The sequence below is a fragment of the Mobula birostris genome, chromosome 5, assembly GCF_030028105.1.
Source record: "Mobula birostris isolate sMobBir1 chromosome 5, sMobBir1.hap1, whole genome shotgun sequence".
In the NCBI taxonomy this organism is placed as follows: Eukaryota; Metazoa; Chordata; class Chondrichthyes; order Myliobatiformes; family Myliobatidae; genus Mobula; species Mobula birostris.
The window spans coordinates 87,081,371-87,099,248 of NC_092374.1; the positions used below are offsets into that span (position 1 = coordinate 87,081,371).

Sequence of the window (17,878 nt, forward strand, 5' to 3'; positions counted from 1 at the left end):
CCTTTGTCTTGCTGACGTTGAGGGATAAGTTATTGTCTTTGCACCATGCCACCAGGTTCTTAATTTCCTCTCTGTACTCAAACTCATCATTACCCGAGATACGGCCTACAATTGCTGTGTCATCAGCAAACTTATATATTGAGTTTGATGGAAACTTGGCTACACAATCATGGGTGTACAGTGAGTACAGCAGGGGGCTGAGTACACAGCCGTGTGGGGCACCGGTGCTCAGAATGATCTTAGGGGAAACCAGGTTCAGGAACAGTTACTACCCCTCAACCATCAGGCTCTTGAATAAAAGGGGATAACTACACTCATCCGCCCATTGATTGAGCTGTTCCCACAACCAATGATCTCATTTTAAGGTCTCTTTATCTCATGTTCTCATTATTTATTGCTATTTATTTATATTTGTGCTTGCACAGTTTGTTGTCTTCTGCACTCTGGTTGATCTTTTATTGACCCTGTTATGCTTAGTATTCTACAGATTTGCTGAGAATGCCTGCAGGAAAATGGATCACAGGGTTGTATATGGTGACATATATGCACTTTGATAATAAAACTTTGAACTTTGACTTTGAGCAACTCAATGCATAAAAACTTGCAGAGATGATCAAGAGGTTCAGTTGTTGTTCAGATCAAACATCAGAATGGAGGAGAAAATGTGATTTAAGTGATTTTGACCATGGAATGACTTTTGGTGCTAGACATGGTGGTTTGAGTATCTGAGAAACTGCTTGTCTCCCGTGATTTTCAGGCACAATAGTCTCTGGAGTAGGGGTTCCCAATCTGGGGTCCACAGACCCCTTGGTTAATGGTAAGGCTCCATGGCACAAGAAAGGTTGGTAACTCCTGCTCTAGAGTTTACAGCGAATGGTGTGAAAACCAAAAAAAATAAATTCAGTGAGCAGCAATTCTGTGGGCAAAAATGCCTTGTTAATGAGAGAGGTCAGAGGAGAACGGCCAGACTGGTTCGAGCTGACAGGAAGGCGACAGTAACTCAAATAACCACATGTTACAACAGTGGTGTGCAGAAGAGCATCTCTGAACGCACATCATGTCTAACCTTGAGGTGGATGGGCTACAGCAGCAGAAGACCATGTACACTCATTGGCTACTTTATTAAATACAGGAGGAACTTATATAACCTAATAAAGTGACCATTGAATGTATGAAATAGAACAGACATAATGAAAGAGGTGGGTCTTGCACAACACACACAATGGTGGAAGATCCTGCTTTTTGTGGATGTAATGAAGGGGCTCGACAACGTGCCCCCTCCCCCAAATCTACGTCGGGTCTCACCACTTTGTCACATTGGGATCACCAGATGAACCCAACAGAACATCTGTTTTGGGGCCCTGAATGGAGGTAAATGGGCAGGTGGACCACTTCTTCCACTTGCAGATATAAGTGCCGGGAAGAAGATTAGTGGGAAGGGGCAAATGGATAAAGGAATCACGGAGGGTACAATGCGGAAAAAAGAGTAGGGAGGGGTGGTGTTTACACTTGTACGATAGTTTCCACTTGCATAATGGTGGGTTTACATCAAGATATCTGGGGAACCAGCATTGTAGCAGTACCTACTCACTGCCCATTATGCTGCTGGTGTTTAGGGCAACAATGAAGGTCCTCCAGCTCTGGTGGTGTTCAAGGCTTCCTTCATCATGTCAGTAACTTCCTCCTAGTTTTCACTACCGTCAGTCATGCAAGTGCTGGATGGAGACGCAGAAGTTTTTGGCCTGCACCTCGCTTTGTGCAGCTGGATCCTGGTCTTTCTGTCAGATCACTGGTAAGAGTGATCCCTCACCTCTGCCCCTCTGACCCTCAACACAGGAGCCTCCAGGCCTGTGTCCTGAGCCCCCTCCTCAACTCCCTATACACCACGACTGTGTTGCCATGCACAGCTCCAATCTGCTGATCAAATTTGCAGATGACGCAACATTGATAAACATTATTTCCAACAATGATAAGAAACCCTGCAGGGAGAAGTCAATGCCCTGACACAGTGGTGCCAAGAAAACAACCTCTCCCTCAATGTTGAAAAAATGAAGGAGTTGATCATGGATTACAGGAGAAACGGAGACAAACTAGCCCCTATTGACATCAATGGGACTGTAGCTGAGAGGGTGAGTAGTTTCAATTTCCTCGGTATACACATCACCGAGGATCTCACTTGGTCTGTACATACTGTCTGTGTGGTGAAAAAAGCACAACAGTACCACTTTCATCTTAGATGGCTGAAGAAGTTTGCCATGAGTCCCCAGATCTTCAGGACTTTCTACAGGGGCACCATCGAGAGCATCCTGACTGGCTGTGTCATCGCCTGGTACGGGAACTGTAGTACCCTCAATCACAGGGCACTGCAGAGAGTGGTGTGGACAGCACAGAGTATCTGTGGATGTGAACTTCCCTCTGTTCAGGACACCTACAGCTACAGATGCTTAAAAATGTCCCAGAGGATCATCAGGAACCCCAGCCACCACAAACCACAAACAGTTTCAGCTGCTTCAGTCTGGCAAATGGTACCACAGCATTACGGGCCAGCTTCCTTCACCGGGCCATCAGATCTATCAATACACATTGATTTGATTCCATATCTGACTGTACACACAAGTATACAAAACAATTATGTATATAATCTTAGTGTTTGAGCAATACCCTCCCATGTTTCCCTTCCTTACTGCTCATCCATTGTGACGGCGTTGCAACATAAAGGTTTATACTCCCTCATGTTGTGAAATGGATGTAAGAAAAAAATTCTAATTCTAAGATGTAGAAGTATTCCTCATTGCTGTTTCAATCACAATTTTGTTTGACCGGTCAGGGTTGTTTACCCTGACCTGAATCCCTGAACCTGGAGGACCGGTGGACCACTCTTAGTCTGGCCTCTACCCTGTGACCTGTATGGCATGAATGACCCTATCAAGAGCCAAAGCATAAAGCCCTGACTCCAGCCAATGTCGCTCTCCAGGTCATCGAGACACACATGCCCCCAAACCCTACGGCAAGGATGTGGTCCTCTTGGAGGGTCACAGCAGTACTGCTTAGTTTAGTGTTTTCTAATTTCAAAATACCTATTACTCTCTGTTTGGAGGTTTTTCATTCTGACTTCCAGTAGCTTACATGCAAGTTAAAATGCTGGAAATCTTAGGGAATTCACACAAAGTGCAGGAGGAACTCAGCAGGTCAGACAGCACCTATGGAAGGGAATAAGTGGTTGTATACATCTGTTATTGAAGTATGTATACATTGTGTTGGCACATGGCCAAGTGGTTAAGGCATCGGTCTAGTGATCTGAAGGTCGCTAGTTCGAGCCTCGGCTGAGGCAGAGTGTTGTGTCCTTGAGCAAGGCACTTAACCACACAGTGCTCTGCGACGACACTGGTGCCAAGCTGTATGGGTCCTAATGCCCTTCCCTTGGACAACATTGGTGGCATGGAGAGGGGAGACTTGCAGCATGGGCAACTGCCGGTCTTCATACAACCTTGCCCAGGCCTGCGCCCTGGAAACCTTCCAAGGCGCAAATCCATGGTCTCATGAGACTAACGGATGCCTATTATTTTATGTATACATTATACCACCTTGGGACTCAGTTCCTAACAGGCAGCCACGAAACAAAGCAACCCAAGAGAACCCATTAAAAACACACACATTTCAGAGGAAAGAAAAAAAATCATAGGCACTATCCTCCATGGCATCCAGGAGTGATGCCTTAAAAAGGTGGCATGCATCACCAAGGACTTCCACCACCCAGGTCATGCCTTGTTCTCATTGCTGCCATCAGGGAGGAGGTACAGGAGCCTGAAGGCACACACTCGATGATTCAGGAACAGCTTCTTTCCCTCTGCCATCTGATTTCTAAATGGACATTGAACCCATGAACACTACCTCACTACTTTTTGTTTCTATTTTTGCACAACTTATTTAATTTAACATATATGTACACACAAACAAATATGCTTTCTGGAATTCAGCTTTTTTTTCTCCCTATTATTATGTATTGTATGTAGAGCAGTAGAGCTACTAGGATCTGATGTTTCATTCCCTATGGTAAGTTGGCACTCTTGATGTTGACAGTGGCTTGGAGTGGTGACAAGGAGGGAGGGTAGGTACATCATCGGGGTCATCAAGTGGGCACCCTCCTTCTTTCACGTTTTGTTGATAAGCCCACGACATCTCCAGAGGGCTCAATGGTGCTACCTGGCGTCCCAGATACACACCCCTCAGTTCCATTCTGGTGGCATCCGTTAGTCTCACGAGACCATGGATCTGCGCCTGGAAAGTCTTGCTTCAGTCGTGTTAGAGCAGCATTTGTTGTGGCTGTAGAGGCCCACACAGGACTGACAGTCTCGGCTGCAGCGACTGCACTTGAAGGCACTGTCCTCCAGTGTTGTCCTGGTGTTGTTTTTCGGACGAGTGCGCTTTTCTTCAGTAGCAAGCCTCAGCTTCTCCTCTCCTCTTTTAACCAAACATTTATTAAACACGGACAAACGATAAAAAAAACAAACAAAAACCTTAACCGAAGTTAACCGTTATGCAGCCCTTCAACAAATCGTCACTTGGCACTGGTTGTTAAAGCGTTAAATGTGAAAACAGTTCTTAAAGTGGTAAAGTCAGATATAGTTCTTAAAATGGTAAATTCGAAAGTCTAACAGATTTATACGTTCAATTGGGAGAGACTTCTCTGGAGAAGGATTTCTTCATAGACGCAACTCTCCTGCTGGCTCTGTCCACAGGATTCACGATGCCGAAAATAAACAGTTTAATACAACTGACCTTAAGTTCTTCTACAGAGCAAATCCTGCATGAACTCCTCACTCTTTTGGCAAGAGTTATCTTCGATGCAGGTCACTACTCCTTCAACGAAGACTCAATAACGTCAATCCTTTGTTAAACTGCCCAACGATACCAACTCCTCTTAATCCTTCGGGTTCTGTGCTTCGATAAAGTCTTCACTGCCCCGTACTACTGCTGGAATAAGGTACATCAACACAGCTAGCAAAAATTGCCAATCCAGCACTATTGTACCTTGCAACAGAACGTAACAACCGTTTTAAGAATGAAACTGCATTATAAAAACAAATACGCAACAGAAACGGAGACACAGTACGTTCTAGCTGGAAATCTGAAAACTAAAAACTAGCTGCATCATCTGGGGTCTTCCCTTATATACCCGTGGTGCACATGTCATCACGTGACCTCACATCGGTGGGAAAACTACATCAGATCACCTCCAAAAGACCATTACATCATTCTGACAAAAAAAAATCACAGATCTCCTTGAGGCATGTAACAGGGCTGCCCACCCTTGTGCTCTCTTGCCGGAGGCCAGTTCCCCGTACAGCAGGTCTTTCGGGATCCTCCCGTCTGACATGAGGTGTATGTGGCCCAGCCAGCAGAGACGGCGTTGTTGGAGCAGGGTGAAGAGGCTGGGTATCTGGGCGCCGGCCAGGACCTCGTTGTTGGTGACTCGGTCAGTCCATGTGATGTCCAGGATGTGTCTCAGGCTGCGAAGGTGGAAGGCGTTGAGACGCCACTCTTGTCTGTAGTAGAGGCTCCAGGTCTCACTGCCGTAAAGCAGTGTGCTGAGGACGCAGGCCCAGTAAACTGCAACTTTGGTGTGCGTCGTCAGTTCCACACCCTCCTGTCTTCATCTTGCAGCCCAGTTGTTGTCTTTCCTTTTAATCCAAATCCAATTGCTGCTAACTTCTGCTGTATTTGACAAGGACTTGATTGCTTGTTGGAGGGAGTGACCCCTCACCCCCATCTTCTTCAATAGATTGGTTGTAGATGTAGCAACGAATCCCCTGCATCCCACTTCTACAGGGAAAATCTTGGTCTTTCAGCCATTCTGGGCAGCTTCAGTTGCCAGTTCAGAGTACTTGGTCTTTTTCCTCTCATAAGCTTCTTTGACACTATCTTCCCATTGCATTGTACTGCTGCCACAAAGTTAACAAATTCCACAACATATGCTGGTGATATTAAACCTGATTCTGGTCAGAACTGAAGAGTCACAAAAATGAATCCACAGCTGAATCAGAAGCTGGTTAGTTGTAGGCCACAGTCTCAGTTCAGTGCAGAGATGAGTAAACCTCGCAGAGCAACGATCTGAACCAGCCCATCCCTCGCCTCCAGCCCCAACACCCACTCTGTGAGCTAGTCTTATGTACTGTATATATGGCCACGCCCAAAGAGTTGCTTGTACATTGTGCTTTATAAGATTGCTTTTATATTTATAGTGTCTTGTGTTCTTTCTGCTTATTATGCTGCATCAGATCTGGAGTAACAATCATTTCATTCTCCTTTACACTAGTGTCCTGAAGAATGACAATAAACAACCTTATTTGTTTTTATTTTGATGATGCTAAATATCAGGTAAGACTGATGCAGTAATTTTATATCCAACTGAGGCTATTAAATCGGTTTAAGTATTATCCTGGGTGGCGGGGTGGAGATATGTCTCCACCAAAGGAGGTGTAAGGCACTCCTTCCCTCCGCTAGCCTTGGACGAAGTGTAGCACCTGCTTAGCCTCTGAGCAGGGCCACGTGCCTTCAGTGTATGGGTGAGGGATAGAACCTGGGGGAGTTGATGAGAACGTGGGGAGAATAATGTAGGATTGGTGTAAATGGGCGGTACGCGATGGGCTGAAGGGCCTGTTCCCACTCTGCCTCTGTCAGTGGCACAACTGGGTAAAGCCATTGGTCACTGTGGCAAAGAATCTGGTTGTATATTGTATGCAGTATACAACCCTGAGATTCATCGTCCCCACAGACAGTCACGAAACAAAGAAACCCCGTGGAACCCGTTCAAAGAGAATGTCAAATACCCAAAGTACGAAGAAAGAACAAATCGTGCAGACAAGCGAAAAACTCAAAATGTAAAACATCAAACCACAGAGTCACCGGAACAGTCCAGGACCGTTCTGTTTAGTTCCGTTCAGTTCAATTTAGCACTGTCTCATTTATTGACTACAGGTCACAGAACCTGTCCGCCCTGATTAAAATCACACAAAACAGCAACATTTTTTTAAAAAAGCAATCAGAAACCAGAAACACATCATAATGTGAACCACAGAGTCCAATCTACACACCATGTCGATTAAACCTTGCCTAAGACCTGATATTCCAGCACCTTCCTCTGGCAGCAGCAAGTGAGAGGGAAAGGAAGACTAGTTCAAACGCAGGGACCTTCCTCCGGGATCAGCGAGGGAGAGAGAGAGGGAGATTGGTCACACACAGGCACCTGCCTCCATCAACAGCGAGTAGGAGGGAAAGAGAGAGACCGGTAAAACACAGGCAGACAGTGCTGAACACACGGTTGTCTTCCGCTTTTGTCCTCATTGATTTCAATCTTCCTTGATGCTTTAATCAAGAAGATCAGCGAGAAATGGAGTCGATTGTGGGCTCCTTGGCCTCCAGGCTCTGTACTCCGCTCGAAACCTCTCTGAACACCCTCAGAGACAGCAAAGTGCCAGATCGCACAATTGGCCCTCAAACACACCATCGGAATGTAAATCACAGGTTCCAGGAGCAGCAGAATCATATTTAATAGAAGAAGTAAAAGGAGCAGTCTTGTGAGCTGCCTGAAGGACATCACGTTTGGTCTGTTAGTGTAGAGTGTGCACATTCCACCGAGGGGGGTCTACAAATCTTAAAAGTCCAGGTTTAAGGGCTGAGTATCTCAACTCTGAATGGGAATACCGGGTGAACAAAATGGGATTGGTCGTTGGACTCAAAGTGTTGAAGATCCTGCTGCTGTCATGTATGACAAAGGCCCTTTACTGGGGCATCGCATAAGAACAGGAAGGATATGGGACAACTTCAGAATATGTCGGTTGGGTCCCAGCTGGAGTACTACGTGCAGTTCTGGTCACCACTCTACAGGAAGGATGTGGTTGAGCTGGAGAGGATGCAGAGGATGTTCACCAGGACACTGCCTGGGAGGGACTACTACTGTCATGGAGGAAGACGACACTGGATGGGTCTTCCTTGGAGCAGAGGAGGGACGTGACTCAGGAATATATGAAAAAAGGAAGCATAGATAAGGTAGAACCTTTTCAACATCATAGAACAGTCTAGAACTATAAGGCAGGAGGTAAATTATTGAGAGGGGTTACATGGGGAAGAACTTTCCTCATTCTAGATCTGGAATGTAACAACCTCCACCATGGTCTAATCTCATTGCTGCCATCAGGAAGAAGGTACAGGAGCCTCAAGTCCCACACCGCCAGTTATTACCTTTCAGCCATCAGGCTAATGAACCAGTGTGGATAACTTCACTTATGTCAACTCTGAACTGATTCCACAACATATGGACTCACTTTCAAAGACTCTACAACTCGTGTTCTCGGTATTATTTCATTATTTATTATTAATTTGCATAGTTTGTCTTCTTTTGCACATTGGTTGTTTGTCGGTCTTTGTGTGTAGTTTTTCACTGACTCTGTTGTATTGCTTTGTATCTACTGTGAACGCCTGCACGAAAATGAATCTCGGAGTATATGGTGACATATTCATACTTTGATAATAAGTGGTCTTTGCACTTTGAGGTGGTGGAGGCAAAGTTGAAAGTAAATGTATTATAGTTGTACATATATGTCATCATATAGAACCCTGAGATTCATTTTCATGTGGGCGTACTCAATAAATCTATAGAATAGTAATCATAACAGAATCAATGAAAGACTGGCCTACAGAGTGCAGAAGACAACAAACTGCAAATACAACAAGAAAGAAATAATAAAAATCATAAATAAATGAACAATGAGTATTGAAAATGTGCGATGGAGAGTCCTTGAAAGTGAATCCATTGGTTGTGGAAACATTTCAATAATGGGGCAAGTGAAGTGATCTCTTCTGGTTCAAGAGCCTGATGGTTGAGGGGTAGTAACTGTTCCTGATCCTGGTGGTGTGCATCCTGAGGCTCCTGTACCTTCTTCCTGATGGCAGCAGCGAGAAGAGAGCGTGTCCTGGGTGGTGAGGGAGCCTGATGATGGATGCTGCTTTTCTGTGATAGTGTTTCATGTAGATGTGTTCAATGGTTGGGAGGGCTTTACCCGTGATAGACTGGGAGAGAGTCTCACAACACTTAAAAAGCATCTGGACAATGATATGAATCACCAGAGAGTGAAAAATGGTGGACCTCGTACAGTGGATGGGATAAGTATTGAAGGTTGAAAGGGAATGGCGTTCTGTGACAGAGCAGGACACCCTCAGTTCAGAATTGGCATGCTGGTCGGAATTTGTATGATCAATTGGGAGAATACTTTGAGCCACCTTGGACACAGTGGAAGACAAATCACTGAATAGGTCAATGCCAGGGCACGGTGGTGTAGCGGTTAGCATAACACTTCACATGACAGTTCTGGGGTTCAAATGACACTGTCTATAAGGAGTTCGTACATTCTCTCTGTGACTACACGGCTTTCCCTCCGGGTGCTTCCGTTTCCTACCACGTTCAAAAGATGTACAGGTTAGGGTTAACACTCACAAAATGCTGGAGGAACTCAGCAGGCCAGGCATCATCTAAGAAAAGAGTAAACAGTTGACATTTCAGTCTTTGTAGTAGTTTTTCATTGATTCTATTGTATTGCTTTGTATCTATTGTGAACGCCTGCACGAAAATGAATCTCAAAGTAGTATGTGGTGACATATACTACTTTGATAATGAGTGGCCTTTGGACTTTGAGGTGGTGGAGACAAGGTTCAAAATTCAAAGTAAATTCATCATAGTTATCACCATACAGAACCCTGAGGGTTCCTGCCAAAAGGTTTCAGACCAAAATGTCAACTGTACTCTTTTCCTAGATGTTGCCTGGCCTTCTGAGTTCCTCCAGCATTTTGTGTGTGTTGCTTGGATTTCCAGCATCTACAGATTTTCCCTTGTTTGTGATTTTCTTAGAAGTTTGTGAAGATTTGGCATATCACCTAAAACTCTGACAAACTTCTACAGATGCAACAGTGGAGAGTATCCTTCCTGGAATGGAAAAACCAATGGCCAAGAATTGAAAAGCCTACAAAAAGTGGCAAAGCCCTTCCACCATCAATATTTTAAAATTCCCTGACATGTCTAGAAAAACCAAATCATGCAGCAGAGATTAAGAGCTTTGATTCCACCCTGTCAACTCTTTGTTAAACTTCTTTCGAATAGTCCCACTTCCCACTGCCCTCTTGGACCCCAGTAATTTTTAAGATCTTACGCATGACAACTAGGAACCACAAAATGTTGGACCTACTCACCAGGGTTACAAGGCTTCCCTGCTAAGACAAAAGGTGCCTCTCTCATCGTATTAACTCTGTTCCTCTCTCTGCAGATGCTGCCTGATCAGTTGAGTTTTTCCAACAATTTCTAACTATAAGTTGAAGATGCAACTGGGAAACCCCTTTGCTTGGGTGAATGAGGACTGAGGGAAACATTTTAAGGTAGGATTCTTTATCATCATCATCATCATTATGTGCCGTGTCGTATGATGTGGGCAATCATGGTCTTTTTGAGACCACAATTGTTCTTGGCAAATTTTTCAACAGAAGTGGTTTGCCATTGCTGCTTTCTGGACAGTGTCTTTACGGGTGACCCCAGCCATTATCAATACTCTTCAGAGATTGTCTGCCTGGTGTCAGTGGTTGCATAACCAGGACTTGTGATATGTACCGGCTGCTCGTACGACCATCCACCATCTGCTCCCGTGGCTTCATGTGACCCTGGTCGGGTGGTAGGACAGGAGGGAGGTGCTAAGCAGGTGCTACACCTTGCCCAAGGGTGACCTGCAGGCTAGCGGAGGGAAGGAGAACCTTACACCTCCTTTGGTAGAGACGCATCTCCATCCCGCCGCCCCAAGCGTGGGATTAGGGAACTGTTTTATTGGTCAACAGGTCTTTCATGAGTGCATGAGGTTCCTATTTGAGATAACCAGCTCTTACATCTGGCCTTTATGAGTCACAGATTCCCTCAGTAGAACGTGCAAACTCCACGCACACAGCACCAGAGGTCAGGGGATCAAATGGGAGTCTCTTCCGCTATGAGCAGTGGTTTCAGCCGCCAGTCTGTTGATAGAGACAGCATGGAAGGAAGCTCTTCAGCCTATTGAACCACTAGCCATCTGCCAATTATTTACACCAAATCCTACGTTATTCCCTTTTCCTTTATTCCACCTGCATTCCCATCAACGCCCCCTGATTCTACGCTCTCACCCACACACGAGTTGGGCAGTTTACCGTGGCCAGTTAACCCACCTGATGTCCATTTGCATGCTGGGGGAAACCCACACGGTGCAAGGGAGAACAAGTAAACTCCATACAGAGACAGTGCCGGATGTCGGGATCAAACTGGGGTCTCTGGCACTGTGAGGCATCAAAACTACAGTTATGGTCTTTAGGGTATGGGAAAGTAGAAACTTCAAATTACTTGGAATCTAATAATTTAGCACAGGGGAAGTTTCTCTAGATTTGCACGTTCCTTTATAGTTGTGTTACCTCCGATCGTAGCGCAGTGGTTAGCACAACGCTTTACAGTGCAGGTGACCGGGGTTCAATTCCCACTGCTGTTTGTAAGGCATTTGTACGTTCTCCCTGTGAACAAGTGGGTTTCCTCTGGGTGCTCCGATTTCCTCCAACAGTTCAAAGACCTACATTTGGTATGTTCATTGGTCATTGTAAATCATCCCGTGATTAGGCTAGGGTTAAATCGGGGGATTTCTGGGCTGGAAGGGCCCATTCCACACAGTATGTCAATATGAAAAATAAATTGCTAAAGTCTCTAGGTGTTATTTTCAAAGTCAAATTTAACATATTTGTCATAATGCAAAAGTGATATTTAATCATAGGTTAGCTTTATTTGTTACATGTACATTGAAACATACAGTGAAATGCATCGTGTGTGTCAAAAATCAGACCAGTGGGGATTGTGCTGAACCCCTAAGTGTTGGCATATTTCCAGTGCCAACATTGTATGCCCACAACTCACTAATCCTAACCAGTAGCCTTTGGAATGAGGGAGGAACCTGGAGTGGCCAGAGGAAAGCCACGAGGTCACGGGGAGAACACGCAAACTCCTTGTGGTCAGTGGCAGGAATCGAACCCCGGTTAGTGAAGTGCCAACCCACAAACACAAGTGCATGACTTTGTAAGCTTTAATAATTTCAATGTCATTTTATAAATTATTAGTGGAACAATCACAGGTGCAACGAGAAACTTTTTGCAGCTGTATCACAGCTTTCAAACTTAGAACGAACTTTATTGTAAAAAAGGACTTTTGTTTTTTTTAGAATTTTTAATAATTTTGTGATGACATACGCTACTCAATGGCCACTTTATTCAATACCTCCTGTACCTAATAAAATAGTCACTCAGTGTGTGTTCATGGTCTTCTGTTGCTGTGGCTCATCCACTTCAAGGTTGACGTGTTGTGCGTTCAGAGATGCTCTTCTGCACACCACTGTTGTAACGCATGGTTATTTGAGTTACTGTCATTTTCTTGTCAGCTTGAACCAGTCTGGCCATTCACCCCTGACCTCTCTCATCCACAAGGTGTTTTTGTCCACAGAACTACCACTCACTGGATGGTTTTGCTTCTCGCTCCATTCTCTGTAAACTCTAGAAACTTGTGCGTGAAAATCCCAGGAGATCAGCAGTTTCTGAGATACTCAAACCACCTTGACTGGCACCAGCAATCATTCCATGGTCAAAGTCACTCAGATCTCAATTTTTCCCCATTCAGATGGTTGGTCCGAGCAACAACTGAACCTTTCAACTATGTCTGTGTGCTTTTATGCATTGAGTTGCTGATTAGATGAGCATTAATGAGCAGGTGTACAGCTGTACCCAATAAAGTGGCCACTGAGTAAATTTTGCATAGTCAAACACTATTTTGTTTTGAAGTGTAGTTCATGCAATGACACTCAAAATTTGACACATAGTTTGTGCACAGTCATCTCCTGCTGATGGCATTGACCAGGGTAAAGGAGGCTGTCCAATCAGCATTCTTGAGATTCTTCCAGTGATTAAAAACAGAATCAGGTTTAATATCACGAACATATGTTATGAAATATGTTAACTCTGTGGCAGCAGTACAGTGCAATACATGATAATAGAGAAAGAATACAATGAATTACGGTAAGTATATATTAAATAGTTAAATAATAGTGCAAAATAGTGAGGTAGTGTTCATGTACTCAGTGTCCATTTCGAAATCTGATGGCTGAGGGGAAGAAGCAGTTCCTGAATCGTTGAGTGTGTGTCTTGAGGTTTCTGTACCTCCTTCCTGATGGTAGCAATGAGAACAAGATATGAACCGGGTGATGGGGGTCCTTAATGATGGACACTGCCTTTTTTGAGGCATCGCTCCTTGAAGATGTCCTGGATACGATGGAGGCTGGTACCCATGGTGGAACTGACTGAAGTTACAACTCCCTGCAGTAATATTGGTAAGCTTTGTTCACTGTTGTCACGTGTACTGAATAACTTTTTTCTGCAGGCAATCCGGACAGCTCATTTCATTACAACAGCGTAGTGAGCTAGTACAAAGGCAAGCAATTACAGAATGCAGAATAAAGTTCCAGTTACAGAGAGAGTGCAGTGCGGTTAGACAGTAAGGTGAAAGGCTATAATGAGATAGATGGTGAGGGTATAAGTCTATCTCATCATACCAAAAAAAAGGGTCTCGGCCTGATACGTTGACTGCACCTCTTCCTAGAGATGCTGCCTGGCCTGCTGCATTCACCAGCAACTTTGATGTGTGTTGCTTGAATTTCCAGCATCTGCAGAATTCCTGTTGTTTGCATTTTTTAAAAAACTGCTGGATAGTTTTATACATCCAAGAGGACCACAACCTTGTTATGGTTTGGAGGCTTGTGTGCCTCAATGACCCAGACAGTGACATAGGCTGGAGTCGGGGTCTTACGCTTTGGCTCTTGGTAGGGTCATCCATGCCAAACAGGTCAAAGGGTAGAGGCCAGAGTGGTCCACCGGTTCTCCAGGTTTTGGGGGGTTCAGCTCTGGGCTAACAACCTTGACTGGTAAAACAAAATTGTTACAGAAACAGTAATGAAGAATCCTCCTACATCTGAGTGTGACAGTATTCCTAAGTCTCCACCCGGGACTTGCATGGCTGACAGTAGTGAACACCAAGAGGACGCTACTGACAGGATGGAGGAAGAGAAGCAGGAGAAGAGAGAATGTCCGGGGTGGGTGGGGTCTTTGATTATTTTGGATGCTCTACCAAGGCAGTGAGAAGTGTAGACAGAGGCTGGTTTCTGTGATATGCTGAGCTGTGTCCACAACTGAGGGGCCGGTTCAGCTCACTGCTCTGTGACGTTTACTCACCTCTATGCTGAGCTGAGGCTGTGGCCCGCAACTAACGGGCTCCAGAACCGGCTTCAGTGATGACCCACTTTGTGGCTGAGAGTTTGACTTCTAAATGTTGTTTGCTTACTTGTATTGTTTGCTTGATTTGTTTTTTCCCTGCACATTGGGTGTTTGACGGTCTTTTTAAACGTGTTCTGTTTTCATGTTTTAGTGTTTTATGACATGGAATCAGAGTGGATTTAATTTGGCTTTTTTATCACTGATTAACAGAAAAAGACTCTTTCGTCAAACTGAAAACAGATCTCTACAAAGTGATCTAAATTAATTACAAATATAAAACACAAAATAATTGATTGCATAAGCATTCACTCCCTTCAAGTCAGTATTTAGTAGATGCACCTTTAGCAGCAATTACAGCCTTGAGTCTGTGTGGATAGGTCTCTATCAGCTTTGCACATCTGGACACTGCAATTTTCTCTATTCTTTACAAAGCTGCTCAAGCTCTGTCAGATTGCATGGGGATCATGAGTGAATAGCCCTTTTCAGGTCCAGCCACAAGTTCTCAATTAGATTGAGGTCTGGACTCTGACTTGCCCACTCCAGGACATTAACTTTGTTTTTTTTTTAAGCAATTCCTGTGTAGCTTTGGCTTTATGCTTGGAGTCCTTGTCTTGTTGGAAAACAAATCTCCTCCCAAACTGCATCGGGGTTTCCTCCAGGATTTCCTTGTATTTCGCTGCATTCATTTTACCCTCTACCTTCACAAGCCTTCCAGGGCCTTCTGTAGTGAAGCATCCCCACAGCATGATGCAGCCACCACTGTGCTTCACGGTAGGGATGGTGTGTTTTTGATGTGTTTGGCTTATGCCAATAAGCTCAATTTTGGTTACCATAGAACCTTTTTCTAGCTGACTTCAGAGTTTCCCACATGCCTTCTGGCAAACTCTAGCTGAGATTTTATATGAGTTTTTTTGTCAACAGTAGCTTCTCTTTGCCACTCTCCCATAAAGCTGTGACTGGTGAAGCACCAAGGCAACAGTTGTTGTATGCATAGTCTCTCCCATCTTAGCCAATGAAGCTTGTAACTCCTCCAGAGTTGTCATAGGTCTCTTGTTGGCCTCCCTCACTAGTCCCCCCCCCCCACTTCTTGCATAGTTACTCAGTTTTTGAGGAAGGCCTGCTTTAGGCAGAACTAAAGCCGTGTTATATTCTTTCCATTTCTTGATAATTGACTTAATTGTACTCCAAGGGAGTGACTTGGAAATTTTCTTGTATCCTTCTCTTGACTTGTGCTTTTCAATCACCTTTTCTCACCTTTTGGAGTGTTCTTTTGTCTTCATGGTGTAGTTTTTGCCAGGATACCGACTCACTAGCAGTTGGACCTTCCAGATACAGGTGTATTTTTACTACAGTCAGTTGAAACACCTTGACTGCACACAGGTCTCCAAAAAGAGATCTCCATTTAACTAATTATGTGACTTCTAAAACCTATTGGCTGCACTAGGGATGATTTGGTGTGTCATATTAAAGAGGGGGGGGGTGAATACATATGGAATCAATTATTTTGTGTTTTATATTTGTAATTAATTGAGATCACTTTGTAGAGATCAGTTTTCACTTTGACATGAAAGAGTCTTTTTCTGTTGATCAGTGTCAAAAAGCCAAATTAAAGTCAAACTGTGATTCAATGCTGTAAAACAATAAAACCTGAAAACTTTCAAGGGGGTTAATGAACACTATAGGCACTGTACATACTTCGATAATAAATGTACTTTGAAGTTTGAACAACTCTCTGTTGTTTCTTCCAGTGTTGGGCACAGCTGTTGCAATATGAAACCGTAATGCATCCAGACTGGATGCTCTCTATGATGTATCAATTAAATATTGATGAGGGTCGAAGGGCCAAGACAAAGTTCTTTAACTTCCTGAGAAACCGGAGGTGCTGGTAGCTTTCTTTGCTGTAGTGGTGATGTGGTTTGGCTGCAATATAATATTGGCGATGTTATAAAGTCATAGAATAGTATAGCACAGAATAGGCCCTTTGGCTTATCTAATCCATGCTGAACCATTTAAACTGCCTACTCCCATTGATCGGCATTGGGACAATAGCCCTCCGTAACCCTTTCTTCCAAACCGCTTAAACGTTGAAATTAAACTTGCATGCACCACTTGTGCTGGCAGCTCATTCCACTTTCAAGACCCTCTGAGTGAAGAAGTTTTCCCTTCATGTTCCCCTTAAACTTATCACCTTTCACCTTAACTCTCTAGTTGTGCTCCCACCCAGCCTCAGTGAAAAAAGCCTGCTTTCATTTACCCCATCTATACCCCTCATAATTTTGTATACTTATATCAAATCTCCTCCTAATCTTCTACATTCCAAGGAATAAAGTCCTAACCTATTCGGTCTTTCCTTATAACTCAGGTCCGTCAGACCTGGCAACATCCCTGTAAATTTTCTCTGTACTCTTTCAACCTTATTTACATCCTTCCTGTAGGTCGGTGACCAGAACTGCGCACTGTACTCCAAATTAGGCTTCACATTTTATATAACTTCAACCATCTCCTGTATTCAGTAGTTTGATTTACGAAGGCTAATGTGCCAAAACCTTTCCTTACGACCCTATCTACCTGTGACACCAGTTCAGACCGCGAACTTGGAGACTTCCGAGCCTCTTGACCTCAGCATCATTAATGTAAACAGTACTATGTGCATCTCCCCCACCCCCCCGCATCCTAACCTCAGTGACTCGCTCTTCTGTTTGGCTGACAGTGAGGGAATATCTATCTCCTTCCTGTACTCCAATTTTTCATTATCTGAGATATGCTCCACGACGGTGGGGGCATACCTGTAGATGGAGTATAGGTGGAATCTGGCCACACTATCGTGAGAGTACAGGGAGTAGAGTGGGGGGGGAGGTTGCTGAGGACACAGCCCTGTGGGGTGCCAGTACTGAGAATAATCATGGCGGAGATGCTGCTGCCTATCTGATTGAAGCCTGTTGGTCAGGAGGTCAAAGATCCAATTGCAAAGTGGGGGGGAGGAGGGGAGGCGGTTATTTTCTCCCTAACTGGGCAAGTAGTACCTCAGATTATGTCTCAATCAAAACATAAATAAGACCAGGAGTTGATCACATGATCTTGCTTCCAGTAAGATGGCGGCGTGCTCGGATGCAGCGGTCTCCCTAGGGCCAACCAAAGGTGTTTTTGTCTTTTTCTAAATATCTTTTTGTATCGCAAGACCATGCTGGGCATTAAGGATTTCAAGTACCGAAGGTCTACCTTATCAGCGAGTTACTCGTTGGTGGAGGAGCTGGACTTGGTGCAGACCGTGTGGCTGCCTGCGCCAGAAAGACATTGGAAGGTGGTGTGCAATCTAACAATGACTGATTGTCATGGACATTTTTCTTATAACCGACCGCAAGACCTTGTTAGATGCTGGTTTGCAGTATTTTACATTACCAGTTCACTGGTTTATTGTTGAGACCAATGGCGGGGCTGTATGGCCTTGGATGTAATGAAAACTAGGCCTCTAGATTCAGGGAGTAAATTTAGGATGGAGATGAGGAGGAACTGC

General features: G+C 44.4%; 1 protein-coding gene across 4 annotated transcripts in view; it reads left to right on the plus strand.

The window, feature by feature from the left end:
- The window catches only part of LOC140197843 (rho guanine nucleotide exchange factor 15-like), a 92,723-nt gene that overhangs the window by 17,926 nt on the left and 56,919 nt on the right, over positions 1-17,878 (plus strand). For 3 of the 4 annotated variants that reach the window (XR_011886036.1, XM_072258339.1, XM_072258340.1), the window contains exon 2: positions 10,317-10,425. The gene's annotated coding sequence lies outside the window, so the exon portion shown is untranslated. Of the gene's footprint in view, positions 1-10,316; positions 10,426-13,176; positions 13,425-17,878 lie in introns of all 4 variants that reach the window. The other variant, XM_072258341.1, reaches the window with a different exon arrangement.